Here is a 6,000-nt window from a genome sequence, read left to right as displayed (position 1 = left end):
TCTTTATATAATGGATTACATTGATGGATTTCCGTATATTAAACCATCCCTGCATCCCTGGAATGAAATCTACCTGGTCAGGATGGATGATTGTTTTGATGTGCTCTTGGATTCAGTTAGCAAGAATTTTATTGAATATTTTTGCATTGATATTCATAAGGGAATTTGGTCTGAAGTTCTCTATCTTTGTTGGGTCTTTCTGTGGTTTAGGTTTCAGAGTAATTGTGGCTTCATAGAATGAGTTGGGTAGGGTACCTTCTGCTTCTATTTTGTGAAATAGTTTGTGAAGAACTGGAATTAGATCTTCTTTGAAGGTGTGATAGAACTCTGCACTAAACTCATCTGGTCCTGGGCTCTTTTTGGTTGGGAGAGTATTAATGACTGCTTCTATTTCTTCAGGATATAGGACTGTTTAGATCATTAAGCTGATCCTGATTTAACTTTGGTACCTGGTATCTCTCTAGAATTTTGTCCTTTCATCCAGGTTCTCCAGTTTTGTTGAGTATATCCTTTTGTAGAAGGATCTGATGGTGTTTTGAATTTCTTCAAGATCTGTTGTTATGTCTCCATTTTCATTTCTGATTTTGTTAATTAGGATGCTGTCCCTGTGCCCTTTCATGAGTCTGTATAAGGATTTATCTATCTTGTTGATTTTCTCAAAGAACCAGCTCCTCATTTGGTTGATTCTTTGAATAGTTCTTCTTGTTCCTACTTGGTTGATTTCGTCCCTGAGTTTGATTATTTCCAGCAGTCTACTCCTCTTGGGTGAATTTGCTTCCTTTAGTTCTAGAACTTTTAGGTGTGTTGTCAAGCTGCTAGTGTGTGCTCTCTCTAGTATCTTTTTGGAGGCACTCAGAGCTATGAGTTTCCCTCTTAGAAATGCTTTCATCGTGTCCCATAAGTTTTGGTATGTTGTGGCTTCATTTTCCTTAAACTCTAAAATGTCCTTAATTTCATTCTTTATTCCTTTCTTGCCCAAGGTATCATTGAGACAAGTGTTGTTCAGTTTCCACGTGAATGTTGGCTTTCTATTATTTATGTTGTTATTGAAGATCAGCCTTAGTCCATGGTGATCTGATAGGATGCATGGGACAATTTCATTATTTTTGTATCTGTTGAGGCCTGTTTTGTGACTAATTATCTGGTCAGTTTTGGAGAAGGTACCTTGAGGTCCTGAGAAGAAGGTATATCCTTTTGTTTTAGGATAAAATGTTCTCTAGATATCTGTTAGATCCATTTGTTTCATCACTTCTGTTAGTTTCACTGTGTTCCTGTTTAGGTTCTGTTTCCAGGATCTGTCCATTGATGAAAGTGGTGTGTTGAAGTCTCCCACTATTATTGTGTGAGGTGCAATGTGTGCTTTGAGCTTTACTGAAGTTTCTCTAATAAATGTGGATGCCCTTGTATTTGGAGCATAGATATTCAGAATTGAGTGTTTCCTCTTGGATGATTTTACCTTTGATGAGTATGCAGTGTCCCTCCTTGTCTTTTTTGATAACTTTGGGCTGGAAGTCGATTTTATTAGATATTAGAATGGCTACTCCAGCTTGTTTCTTCAGATCATTTACTTGGAACATTATTTTCCAGTCTATCATTCTGAGGTAGTGTCTGTCTTTTTCCCTGATATGGGTTTCCTGTAAGCAACAGAATGTTGGCTCCTGTTTATGTAGCCAGTCTGTTAGTCTATGTCTTTTTATTGGGGAGTTGAGTTCATTGATATTAAGAGATATTAAGGAAAATTAATTGTTGCTTCCTATTATTTTTGTTGTTAAACTTGGCATTTTGTTCTTGTGGCTGTCTTTTTTTTAGGTTTGTTGAAGGATTACTTTCTTGCTTTTTCTAGGACATGGTTTCTGTCCTTGTATTGGTTATTTTCTGTTATTATCCTTTGAAGGGCTAGATTTGTGGAAAGATAATGTGTGAATTTGGTTTTGCGGTGGAATACTTTGGTTTTTCCATCTTTAGTAATTGAAAGTTTGGCTGGGTATAGTAGCCTGGGGTGGCTTTTGTGTTCTCTTAGTGTCTCTATAACATCTGTCCAGGATCTTCTGGCTTTCATAGTCTCTGGTGAATAATCTAGTGTAATTCTGATAGGCCTGCCTTTATATGTTACTTGACCTTTTTCCCTTACTGTTTTTTATATTCTATCTTTATTTAGTGCATTTGTTTTTCTGATTATTATGTGTCTGGAGGAATTTCTTTTCTGGTCCTGTCTATTTGCGGTTCTGTAGGCTTCTTGTATGTTCATGGGCTTCTCTTTCTTTAGGTTTGGGAAGTTTTCTTCTATAATTTTGTTGAAGATATTTGCTGACTCTTTAAGTTGAAAATCTTCATTCTCATCTACTCCTATTATCAGTAGGTTTGGTCTTCTCATTGTGTCCTGTATTTCCTGGATGTTTTGAGTTAGAGTCTTTTTCCATTTTCTTTGATTGTTGTACTGATGTTCTCTATGGAATCTTCTGCAACTGAGATTCTCTCTTACATCTCTTGTATTCTGTTGCCGATGCTCACATCTATGATTCCAGATTTCTTTCCTAGCTTTTCTATCTCCAGTGTTGCCTCACTTTGGGTTTTCTTTATTCTGTCCACTCCCTTTTTTAGGTCTAGTATGGGTTTGTTCATTTCCATTACCTGTTTGGATGTGTTTTCCTCGTTTTCTTTAAGGACTTGTAAGTCTTTAGCAGTGTTCTCCTGTATTTCTTTAAATGAGTTATTAAAGTCCTTCTTGATACCCTCTACCATCATCATGAGATATGCCTTTAATTCTGGGTCTAGCTTTTCAGGTGTGTTGGGGTACCCAGGACTGGCTGAGGTTGGAGTACTGTGTTCTGATGATGGTGAGTGGTCTTGGTTTCTGTTAGTAAGATTCTTACATCTGTCTTTTGCCATCTGGTAATCTCTGGAATCAGTTTTTATAGTTGTCTCTGGTTAGAGCTTGTTCCTTTTGTGATTTTGTTAGCTTCTACCAGCAGACCTGGGAGACTAGTTCTCTCCTGAGTTTCAATGGTTAGAGCACTCTCTGCAGGCAAGCTCACCTCTTGCAGAGAAGGTACTTGGATATCTGTTGTTTGGACTTGCCTCCTGGCAGAAGATGAAGGCCCAAAACAGGACCTGTCCCAGAAGCTGTTAGCTTTTGTTGTCCACACTCTCACCTGTGCAGACTAGTCTTTGTAGGATCCGTGAATGAAGATGGCTTCAGCAGATGCTCCAGCAAATTCCTCCCTGGCAGGGTGGACACCTCTCCTCCGGCAGGGAAGGTGCCCAGATGTCTAGAGCCCGAAATGGGGCCCTCCTTAGAAGCTCTGTGGCTCCCGCCTGATTCAGAAACTGTTAGCTTCTGTAGTACACACTCTCACCTGTTCAGACTAGTCTTGGCAGGACCCGGGAACCAAGATGTCTCCGGCAGATGTTCTGGCAGAGGCTTCCTGGACTGGGCAGACATCTCTCCTCTGGCCGAGGTTATTTATCTTAATGCTAGTGAATTTAAGTATTTGAAATAGAATGGCCGAATAATTGAAATAGTGTGTATATCTGCCACCAAGAGCTTTAATAAGTTAGTTAAAGCTATCTTCTGTGAGGCTTTGCCAGTGCCTGGCAAATACAAAAGTGGATGCTCACAGTCATCTATAGGACGGAACACAGGGTCTCTAATGTAGGAGCTAGAGGAAGTATCCAAGACCTGAAGGGGTCTGCAACCCTATAGGTGGAACTACAATATGAACTCATCAGTACATCCAGAACTCGTGTCTCTAGCTGCATATGTAGCAGAAGATGGCCTAATTGGCCATCACTGGGAAGAGAGGACCTTTGGTCTAGCAAACTTTATATGCCCCAAATACAGGGAAAAGCTAGGGCCAAGAAGTAGAAGTGAGTGGGTAGCGGAGCAGGGTGGGGGGTATATAGGGGACTTTTGGGATGGCATTTGAAATGTAAATGAAGAAAATATCCAATTTTTAAAAAAGAACTAAAAAAAGCAATTATTCAATATGTTTTCCTTGGATAAGCATCTGGTCACAGAGCAAGATTATGATATGTGATTGCGAAGTATCTATAAACTCTAATTTCAAGTATCTTAAATTTAAAAAAAATATTAAAATATATCTACATCATTTTCCCATCCCTCTACTTTCTCCAATTCATCTCATGACCCCCACTTTCCTGCCCCTTTCAAATTCACAGCTTCTTATTCTTTAAGTACTATTGTTACATATATATATATATGTATGTATATAATTTACATGTATATATGTAAATAATTATATACATGCAACCTGCTGCATACATTTATTGGTGCTTGTGTGTATAACTATTAGGTTAGACCAGTTGAAATTACACAATTGGATAATCACTTAGGCAGATTTTTTTTTTGAGGAAGATAAATTTTCCCTCTCTCAGCAGTTGTTAAGTACCTATAGCTCTTCATCTAGGAGTAAGCCACATGATATTTCCCCCATCAATTTTGGCATATCAACTACTATCACCTTTGTTCAGATCTTGTTTAAGCAGCTATACTGTTCAGATTTCAAGGGTGTATCTTCCTTGTCAAATCTGAAAGATCTACTATTACAGCAGACTCCCTGCTCTTCTGGCAATTAAAATCTTTCTGACCCCTCTACCATATTACATATCATTACTTTTAGTTGTAACTTGTTTATTTAATGATTTATATTGCTAAAGACTTAAAAAGAAAGTTTTCCCTTTCTCCATCTGCCTCCTAAACAAGGGGACTGGGAAGGGGGAATGAGGGGGCGTTTCAGGATCAGGTAGAGGAGAAACAGGAGAAAGGACCAGAGGGAAAGGAGAGTGAATAGAACTCTGCAGCTGGTGGGGGTAGGGCATACCTTGGGTAGGGCAGCACCTTGAAGATGTGCCAGAGACCTGGGATGGGGGAGGCTCCAAGGAGTCAATGGGAGTGGCCTTAGCAGTGGGGATATGGAACCTGAAGAGGCCACCTCCCTTTAGCCAGGCAGAAGTCCCAGTGAAGGGGTAAGGGTCCCAAATCATCCATAAAATTTTTTACCCAAAATTTATACTGTCTACAAGAAATGTAGTGGCAAAAATGGAACAGCGACCAAGGGAATGGCCAACCAATAACTGGCCTAATTCAAGACCTATCTCATGGGCAAGCACCAATCCATGACACTATTAATGACACTCTGGTTACTCTTGAAGACAGGAGTCTAGCATATCTGTCCTCTGAGAGGCTTGATCCAGCAGCTGACTGAAACAGATGCAGAGACTCACATCCAAACATTGGATAGAGGTCAGGGACTCTTATGGAAGAGTTGAGGACCAGGAAGGGGATAGGAACTCACAGGAAGCCAAGAGAATCAACTAACCTGTACCGTTGGGGGCTCTTAGCGACTGAACTACCAACCAAGAAGCATACACAGGTTCTAGACAGAGGTTCTTCCACACATATGTAGCAGATGTGTACCTGGGTCTTCAACTAGAGTGGGGGCTGTCCCTAAAGGTTGTTGCCTGTCTGTGGAAATCAGTTCCCCTAACTGAACTATTTTGTCTGGGTTCAGTGGGAGGAGAGGATGCACCTAGCCCTGCAGAGACTTGATTGGCATGGTTGGGGGATACCTGGATGGGGGTTTCCATCTCAGATATGAAGGGGATGAGGAGATAGAAGAGGGACTATGGGAGGGGGGAACTGGAGGGGGCAGTGATTGAGATGTAAAGTGAATAAATACATTAATTAATGAATGAATGAAAAATAAGACATTATCCTAGAGAAATACAGTGTGATGGGCTGATGATATAGCTCAGTTGGCAAACTGCTTGCTTAGACTACTACACAAAAACCTGGGTTTAATCCAAATAAACAAATATTTGATAGCAAATAAATTTGGCATTGTGGTTTATACCTGTAATTGCAGCATTTAGGAGAAGGACATAGGAGGATCCTTTGTTGTACAGAGAGTTTGAGACCAGTTCAGGATATATAAGACATTGTCTTGCACCCCTCCTCAAGTATAAAAGAAAGAAAGAAAA

This window comes from Mus caroli, unplaced genomic scaffold (assembly GCF_978045245.1).
Source record: "Mus caroli unplaced genomic scaffold, Mus_caroli_1 scaffold_18, whole genome shotgun sequence".
Lineage (NCBI taxonomy): Eukaryota > Metazoa > Chordata > Mammalia > Rodentia > Muridae > Mus > Mus caroli.
This window is presented reverse-complemented; position numbering follows the sequence as displayed.